The sequence below is a fragment of the Neovison vison genome, chromosome 13 (assembly GCF_020171115.1).
Source record: "Neovison vison isolate M4711 chromosome 13, ASM_NN_V1, whole genome shotgun sequence".
In the NCBI taxonomy this organism is placed as follows: domain Eukaryota; kingdom Metazoa; phylum Chordata; class Mammalia; order Carnivora; family Mustelidae; genus Neogale; species Neogale vison.
Window position 1 is genome coordinate 3,814,041 of NC_058103.1, and position 9,651 is coordinate 3,823,691.

Sequence of the window (9,651 nt, forward strand, 5' to 3'; positions counted from 1 at the left end):
AGACTTTAAGGAGAATTTTTATGAAACAAAAGCAGTGCAAATATAAACACAAAGCAGAACCAAGAATAACAGAATAACTGGAAGTTATTTTTTAAAAATGGGGGCGGGGCACGTAAGGGTACACTTCCTGAGTCATCATTGAGCAACTGTTACATCCCCTTGATGATGTAAACACTGGTTATTGATTTAGCTGAAGTTTATCATAACGGTGAGAGAATGGGGAAGCAGACTCCGGGGTGTTGGTGGTAAAAGAGCTAAATCTTCATCTGCCATAAGAGGGAGTCAGTGGTATCTATTGGTCATTTAAAAAACAGCTGTGGAGGCCTATGACCTGGAAACTGCTGCCTGTGTGTGGCGGGGTAGAGGAAAGGGGAGCGCTGGGGCAGGGCCTGCTATTTTCCATTATACGCTGTTGAGAACAATTTCAGTGTTCAACTATATATTTCTTGAGGGCACCTGAGTGGCTCAGTCAGTTAAGCGTCCGACTCTTGATTTCAGCTCAGGTCATGATGTCGGGGCTGTGGGATAGAGCACCATGTGGGGCTCCACGCCGAGAGCCTGCTCGGGATTCTCTTCTCTCTTCCCCTCCCCCCAGAATTAAGTACAGCATTCTATATGTCAAACAGACCTCAGTAAAGTGGTTTGAATGTCTATATCCTAAAACAGGTATTTAACGGCAATGCAGATTCGGCCTCTCTCCCACCTACAGTGTTCATCAGATCCACGGGACCAGGAAGCACGTTCAGCATATGACATTGCTAAGAGAGGAGCATTAGAGTTTGCCTTCGCATATCCAGAAGACCTTTTAGTCTGAATAATCTGCAGGAGGCCCCCAGGAATCTTAAAGTTATCCAGTTATCTCTACATCTACGTGTGCCTAACCCCAGAGAAAGCCCTGTAAAGAAGCATTAACAGTATTCCAGAACCGGAAGTATGAGCTGACTAAGCATGGTTACGTCGAGTCTTGCTCGATGAACCCTTATTGGCAGTAGGCGAATTATCAGTCCCCATAATAGCAGTATACATGCAAACCCCTTGCCATGGCCTCGGGGGGTCACGTCATTCTTTACTCCTTCATGTCACATTTGGCCATGCGACTTGCCGTAGTCACTGCTAGTGAACAGGATATGAGCCAAGGCTTGAAACACGCTTGTGGAAGGGCATTTGGGTGTGCACTCTCACGCTCCAGCAATCTGCCACGATAAGAGCTTCCCTCTGATAACTCAGCCCAGGTCCCAGAATGCGACACGTGCAACAGAGCTGTCCCAGAGCCCTGCGGCCTGAAGCAGAGCGGCCCCCGCTAACTCGCCCATGCATGTGCAAGAAATAAACGCTTATTGTATACTTCTAAGCTTCCATGGTGGTTTGTTACCTAGCAGTACTGGGTCTGTATCTGACCGCTCCATGTTCCAAGTTAATCTTTCCTGTGATCTTACTAATACATGGCACGGAGCTGTAAAATGAGATTGTATTTTGGTCTGTAATAGTGCCGCAGGTTGGGTTCTCCGAGAAGCAGCAGCGGCTGAGATGGAGTTAGGAGTACAAAAGGCTTACGGAAGAGTAATACTTGTGAAGGAAAGAGGGCGCCTTCAGCCGGCAGTGCAGACCTGGCAGAGTCTCAGCCAGCCCAGGAGGGAGCGCGAGAGCGGATCCCTTGATGGAGAGGTCCTGGGTCAGAGGGAAATGCTGGATCCTTACACTGCTGTCTGGCTCCGTCATTGACTAGGGACTGCCCAGCAAAGGTAGGGCCCTTAGCTACCACGGCTTGCCAGTCAGTGGCTGGAAGGTGCCGCCAAAGGAGCATGATGTTGGTTTGAAAGCTGAGATGGAGCTGTCAGCTAAGCCCACTCCTTGGCATCTGGGCAGCCAGTCCTTTCTAGAAGGGGATCTGAGCAGGATATCTCCATGTCGCCCACATAGTGCTTTAAGAGAGTACATGTATAAAAGATAAGGAAAGGCATAGGAAGCTAGTATGCTATTTGACAACTTAGAAGTATATAAATGGGGGTGCCTGGGTGGCTCAGTGGGTTAAAGCCTCTGCCTTCGGCTCGGATCATGATCCCAGGGTCCTGGGATCGAGCCCCACATCGGGCTTTCTGCTCAGCGGGGAGCCTGTTTCCACCTCTCCCTCTGTCTGCCTCTCTGCCTCCTTGTGATTTCTGTCTGTCAAATAAATAAATAAATCTTTTTTAAAAAAAAAGAAGTATATAAATGACCCATAACTCAATCATGCTACCAGTTCCTTCAGGTGGGAAACAGTGCAGGACTCCTGGTTTTACTCCAAGCAGCTGCCTATCCAATCCTTTGTATCTCCATAAATGACAACACCAGCACTCACGTGGCTGCTCAGGTGAAAAACCCAGGTGTAAAGAGAAGCTTTTGGAAATTCAGAAGTATGGGCGCCTGGGTGGCTCAGTGGGTTAAGCCTCTGCCTTCGGCTTAGGTCATGATCCCAGAGTCCTGGGATCAAGTCCTGCATCGGGCTCTCTGCTTGGTGGGGAGCCTGCTTCCTCCTCTCTCTCTGCCTGCCTCTCTGCCTACTTGTGATCTCTCTCTGTCAAACAAATAAAATCTTAAAAAAGAAATTCAAAAGTATGATTGTTCGATTTTTTTTAAAGATTTTATTTATTTATTTGACAGAGACCACAATTAGAGAGGCAGGCAGAGAGAGAGCAGGGGAAGCAGGCTCCCCACTGAGCAGGGAGCCTGATGCGGGACTCGATGCCAGGACCCTAGGATCACAACCGGAGCCAAAGGCAGCCGCTCTACTGACTGAGCCACCCACGCGCCCCTATCCATCTTTTTCTCACTTTATGTACTTTGCTTCCCCTAGGTGACCTTCCTGTCGTATTTGAATTTTGGTGTGATCAGTCATTCAGAAAGAATATACAAAATGTATCTGAAATTAAGACATCTAAATTCACATGTGTCTCGGCCACTGTGTGGCAGTGCGCTGTGTTACTGTCATCAAATCCTTCTTACGATACACGCGTTGACTTACTAGTGAAGAAGACATGTGGGAGCGCCGTCCCAGCACACTTGTTTCTGAGGTAGTTGCGTGTGCCAGACTACATCGGGGTAAGATGCATCAGACACACAGATGTGCATTCCAGCAGACGCAGGATGTAGAAAACACATGACTTTGCCCGCAGATGTACTTGGCTCTTTGCAGTGTCGCTACTGGCTCTTGCATAGGACACAGGAATTCTGATCAAATCTATTTCATGTAATTCCCAGCAGAAAGAAAATGTGCGGTGTGTTTATAGTTGTGTTCCCTGCGTTACAGAGCATACTCCTAACAGAAGGGCTCTTCTGTCCTGACCAGGCATCGGTAAGAATCGAATCCTCCCCTTCCATCTCAGACCCCTGGTAACCGGGAGCATTTCCCACCGGCGGCCTCTGGCTTCGTGGGTTTCAAACCTCGACTCCCCCCAGCTTCTCACGCACTTCTGTCGCCAGGAGCCCTGGGGCCCATTCACATGCAGGACACCTCTGGCCCCACACCCTCAACGGCACAGAGAAGCCCCGATCCACATCCACGACCGCCCACTACACCCACACTAAGCGTAGCCGTCGGACCGCGGAAATGGAGCAGAAGGAGACCGTGATCTTAGCCATTTGTGGCAAAATAGCTTAATTCTTCAAAATTTATAGAAACATGAGCACATAGCTAGGACCTGCCGAGGGGCCCAGGCTAGTGAGGGACCCTTCACGGCGGCTCCAGCCCCACTTGGACCCCCCAGGACGGTAGCTGTCCTGCTGAACACACCAACCCAACTCCACTCCCATCTAGCCCCCAGGACTTCCCCTGTGACCATCTCCCCTGATCTCCACTCTGTTGTTCTTCCCCACAAGTACTTTTGGGTCCTTCCGTACAGCCCTGGCGCCTGCCTGTTGCCCTGATGAGACCTCCAAGACCCCCGGCTCTGAGCAGTCACCCATAATCGTTTGTGTCACCACTGCATTATTTTGAGTCAGATGTTGCCTCTTTTTTACTTCTGCCCATTATCCCGCCCTCCGTGTTTCAGGTGAGAGCCTTTCAGGTCAGGCCCACCTGTCCCGGCCTCTCTGGACTCCACAGGCCGGGTTCGTCGACCATGGCCTCTGTCAGTGCTGCTCAAGGGACTGGTCTGCCAGGAGGCGAGTTTGCACGAGAACAGAAGTCCTGTGCAGCATGGCGCACGCCGTCAAGGTCAGCAGACTGTTCTGGTAGCAAGCTTTTCCGGGGAAGAGGCAGAGTGTCGATCACGTCCTGGGGCATTTGTCCGGTAGCAGTTTGAGAACTGGCAGCCAGCCCACAGATCGCAGTTTGAGCGCCCCTGTCTTTGATGACAAGACTTGGGGTTTGTAAATATCCTCTCATTTCCCTGCCTGGACTCAGAACTGCTTTGAGAGAGGTAGGATTGGACAGGTGGAGATTAAGCTATTAGCTTTATTACTGAAAAGCTGATTAGAAAGGAGGGCTGTGCAGCTCAGGCCCAAGGGACTTTCCTTTGAATTCATCTCACTCCCCCTGAGGCGGCCCCTCCTTCGGGTGGGATGCCTGCTCTGCAGGAGAGCAATCCGAAGGGGATTGACTTGAGGGTGCTCCGTCCGCCTCCCAGACATCACCCAGGTTTCCTCTGGGAGAGGAGGAAAGGGGCCGGGGGGTGGGGGATGAGAGGCCAGAAGTGTTAGGTCAGCAGTGGTCCCAGGTCCTTAACCTGGAGTCCTGGGCTCTCGAGGGTCTGTGGAGTCCTTGAGATTGAGAGTGTGTGTGTGTGTCTCTCTGTCTGTCTGACTTTTCTAGAGAGCACAGTAGATGTGAGTCCTGGGCCAGATCCCTTTAACCCGCCCTCAGGGGCTGCGGCGAGCGCTCCTACCAACTGCTTTGATGAATCCTCCTTGGCCTATGCGGAGCTCCTGGCCAGAGAGACTGTACCTGCCTTCCACCAGGGGAAATCGACTGACTTGGGGTACAAAGGGCACCCCTTGCCTCCAGGTGACAAAGCTCTAGTGCAATTCAGAGTCCAAGGCAGCTCCCAGAGATCAGGCAGAAGCTGGACCCCAGCTGAGGCCGCCTCTCGCTCCGTCTTTGCCCCCTGCCCTAGCTTGCTTTCCTCACTGCCCTTCTCCTTGGAGCGCTCCCCCCATACATAGCTTAGGCAGGGCACTTGTCCTCAGCTTCCCGCAGTAATGGGATTCACGGTTCCTTGGCTCCCTTCAGATTCTGAGTGGTTTATGATCCCGTAGTGGGCGGAATCGTAGCCACGAGAAATACGTCTACATCCGAAGCCCTGAGCCCCGTGAGTGTCACCTGATTGGGGAAAAGGGTCTCTTTGCAGAGGTGATGAAGGCTCTTGAGATGAGATCATCCTGGATTAGCCAGGTGGGCCCTCAATCCAATGACAAGTGTCCTTAAAGAGACACACACAGCGGAGGTGGCCGTGTGAGGAAGGAGGCAGAGACTGGAGTGGGAGTGGGCGGTCCCGAGGACACTTGGAGTGAGCCGAAGCGGGAGAGGCCAGAAAGGATCCTCCCGCACAGGCTGTGCAGGGATCGCTGTCCCGCCACACCTCGGTGCCTCACTCTGGCCTCTAGGACCGTAAGAAAAGAAACGCCTTTGCTTTAAGCCTCCCCGGACCCCAGGCTGTGGTCATTCGTTTCTGCAGCCACAGGACATGAATACCTCCAAAAGGTTAAAAATCCCTTCTAGTTGTATTTTTTTTTTTGATATTTTATTTATTTAATTGAGAGAGAGCAGGAGAGGGGAAAGGATCAGAGGGAGAAGCAGACTCCCTGCTGAGCAGGGCGCCCAACACAGGACTGGATCCTCTGACCCTAGGATCGTGACCTGAGCCAAAGGCAGAGAGGCATATGCAACGGAGCCACCCAGACGCCCTCCTCGTCTCCCGCTCCCCATGCCCAGGCCCTTACAGGGCCGAGCTCATCAGGAGTCTGCGTGTTTTCGACATCAGTGTGCGGTGGCAGCTCTTCCATCTGTGACGGGGTGTAGGTGACTTCTCAGGGCCATACTCACTACCTTGGACCACCCCCTCGTTCTTGCTCAGAAAGGCCCTGTAAAGGCACGTTTGGGTTTCCTTAGGATTTCCGGCCAACTGCAGCACCGTCTTCCTGACAGTATTTTTCCGGATTATGCCATGTTCCAGAATTCATCTCTGGCGATGCTTTCCTCCCTCTACATTTTGTCCATCCTCCCCAAAAATTAGCTCAACAGGGAGCTCATGCTGGCACACTGGACTCCTCTATTCCTTCCCTCTTTTATCTCCGTCATGATTATTCATGATTGTATAATCAGGATTTCTTTTTAAAGAAGCTCCTTCTTGATATTAGCCCACAGAACAAAGGGTTCTTGATTAAATGATGACTCTTTTCTGCTCACTGGAAGTCAAAATCTAATGAAGGACGTTGATCAAAATGAGTTTTGATATCCATTCTATGAAAATAGCCAAAAAGAAGCAATCAGTGGCTGTGTGGACGGAGGCTTTCCCAGGTCAGGAACCACCCATCGGGAGGTCCGTTTCTGGACAAAGACTGGAAAAGCCAGCTCGGCTGGTCTCAGAGCACCGATGGGGGAAGTAAATGCCTCCTGGGGGCTCCGGGTTCACAGGAGTGCCCCTCCCCCCACCCTCACAGCAGCTTTCTCGTTGTCAGCCCGTGCCCAGGTTTGTGATCCTCAAATCCCAGTTCCACCAGCTTCCACGATCACCTAGAACACAGATTTCCTCGTGGCCTTTCCCTGCTCCCCGCTGCCTCCTGTAGGCTGGAGACCGAGCTCTGCACGCGCAGTCCCAGGCCTTCTAGACGGGCCCTGCCTCCCCGCACAGCGTGTTCCTGCCCCACTGCTTCTCACCTGTGTACCTCCGCACGGGCAGTCCCCTGCTCTGGCGTGCCCGTGTCTGCCCTGACCACTCAGCCCCAGTGTCACGGTCATCAGGAAGCCTTCTGGCCCTCCCTGAGCTCCCGTAACACCCTGAGCCTATTTTTGTCATAGCAATTCCATCAGAGCGTACGGTGACCTGCTCTCGTGTCTGTCTCCCCAGGACTGAAGGTGCATCTTGTAGATCTTTGAGTCAGATGAAGGATGCACGAGATCTCCTGCCTGCTAGAAGGAACAGCAGGGGCTCCATCTCACAGCAGGAGATCAGGACCTGAGCCAAAATCAAGAATCGATGCTTAACCGACTGAGCCACCCAGGCGTCCCCCATTCTCCACTCTTTCATTTACCCCGTAAATTATCTTGGAATGTTTGAAATACTTATTTTTATCCAGACTAAAAGAAACTAGGAATATTTATAATTTTAAAAAATCTGTTATTTAAACTTTTCATTATCTTTATTTGTCCACTAAGTTCTAAAAATTGTTTGAGACAAGTTAATAGAAGAAAAAGTACCAGATCATGTACCCCCCCCTCCCCAGCAGAGGCTTCCTCTGTCCTGTTGCCAGGACCAGGTCATGTGGCCCCCTGACCACCGCGAGGTTGGGGAAGCAAGTTCGGGGAGAGGCTGTTGGAAACAACCAGAAAACCAAGAGTGTTTGCCCCCGGATGTAAATAGCATGAATCAGATTCCTTTCTCCTTCAACCCAGGAGTCCTGCCTCGCCCACAGGTAAGGTTCCATCTCTTCAATCCGTAAGGCTCTCTGAGCTCTTCCAAAGAAAGGAAATTCACTATGTTTTTGAGACCCTCCCCATGCCCACCCAACAGCAAACCCCTGGGAACACTGGCGGTCGTTGGAAGCTCCTCTGTTTGCCCAAACCAGGACCCCAGCTCCCAGTAGCGTAAACGCAATGGGCTTGTGGCCTCACGGCGCCGAGCCAAGAAGACGCGGGCAGGAGCGTGGCTTCCCTGCCTGCATCTTGAAAGCTTCTCGAGGACCGGCTCTCATCTCCGACTCTCCCTGGCGGCTTCAGCATAACCTTGGTTATGACAGTGAGCACCGCTGCGGCCGCCCCGGTCCGCTACCTCCCCCCGCAGAGACTCGACAGTCTGGGCTCCCGGAAGCTATCGCAGAAGCGACACCGCGTCCTGCAGACGGGGACAGTTCAAGGCTGCCGAAGTGCCACTCTGTCCTCACAGGCCCCTGTGAGCAGCGATTCCTCAGGCTGTGGCCGAGGCACCCCTGCACCCGGCCACGGTTCACACCCCACACCGTCTCAGGCGCCCCAACAAACAGCTCCGTGGCCCCCGGGGCGCTTCCATCCCTTTTCCAGGCCTGTCCAGGAGCCAGCCCTCGCCCTCGTCTCCCCAGGGCAGAGGCCCTCCCTTCCTCCTGGTCCCAAGCTCAACTCCGATTTCCTGATCCGGAGGGGTTTTCATTCCTTTTGGGAAAGCCCCACCTTATTATATTGGTTTGGTCACAAGAACAACTTCCATCTTAATGAGAGGCATCAAAGAGTTTCTTTGTAGTGGTGCCACTCCTGAAACCAAAGTGGGGTCGCCCTTGAACAACTCAAAGTCCCCTGCCACGGGGTGCTTGGGGCGCTTGGGTGGCTCAGTTGGTGAAACATCTGCCTTCAGCTCAGCTCTGGAGGGATCAGGTCCTGCATCAGGCTCCCTTCTCAGCAGGGAGCCTGCTTCTCCCTCTCTCTCTGCTGCTGCCCCTGCTCAAGTGGTCTTTCTCTCTGTCAAATGTGTAAATAAAATCCTAAAAAAAAAAAAAAAAACAAACCACACTGAAAGGCTGTGATCTGCAAAGGATGAAGTCACGGAAGCACTTGGCTCACTGAAGTGGACACATGCACACAACTGTTTTGTTTCGTTTTGCTTTAAATAGTTTATTTATTTGACAGAGACGGTGAGAGCAGGAACAGGAGCACGGGAAGTGGGAGAAGGAAAGCAGACTTCCCGCTGAGCAGCGAACCCAATGAAGGGCTTGATCCAGGGCCCTGGGACCATGACCTGAGCCTAAAGCGGATGCTTAAGGACAGAGCCACTCCGGTGCCCCACACGGCTGTTTAGTTCAGGAATTGCACCTGCCGTGTGTGCATACGCCCTGGGCACCATCAGCCGTGGCCTTATGGGATTCCCAGAGCAAACAGCCTTTGGCCCCTAAAATCAAGCTGCCCCCCCCACCAACCTGGTGCTCAGAGAGGCTCCAACACCCATCCCAGGCTGGAGGAAAATATCGCATGTGGCCGCAAAGAGGCAGCCTCGCTGGCCCAATGAGGTGCCTTCCTAAGGGACTTCAAGGGGGATTGCCCAGAGCTAACCAGAGCCTTACACCCTTCAGGGCAGCTAGCCTCTGTCGTCAGCACGGAGGTGGGATGGGGGCCTGGGAAACACGCAATGAGCCCCGCTTCCGGCTGAGGGCCTTCTAGCGCAGATGGAGAGAGAGTGCCCGACCCCCGGCAGAAGCGCCAGGGTACCCCGGGGATGCCGATGAGTCCAACAGCCTCCTCGAAGTCACCCAGCTCCTTTCAGACCGGTGTTCAGATTCCCAAGTGGGAAGAGAACATAATGTATTTGAACCCGCTAGATGGTTCCTGGGAAAGTCGAAGGAAGCCAGGGTTGTGCCCTGCTCGGTCAGGTCCACGCTCATCCTGCGCCCCCAACGGGGCCTGGCACACAGCAGGTGCCCGGGACGCGTGTTAGACGTTCTTCTGCCAGATGCTGACGGCGTCCCTCCCTCCAGCACTGTCACTTGCTCTGT

General features: G+C 52.8%; 1 long non-coding RNA gene across 1 annotated transcript; it reads left to right on the forward strand.

Annotated features, from left to right (window-relative positions):
* The first annotated feature begins 3,135 nt into the window (after positions 1-3,135).
* Positions 3,136-8,162, forward strand: LOC122893326. The gene is made up of 5 exons (XR_006381612.1): positions 3,136-3,331; positions 4,029-4,192; positions 4,790-4,981; positions 7,044-7,608; positions 7,762-8,162. It is a non-coding gene; the product is annotated as an uncharacterized LOC122893326 (long non-coding RNA).
* The last annotated feature ends 1,489 nt before the right edge of the window (positions 8,163-9,651 follow it).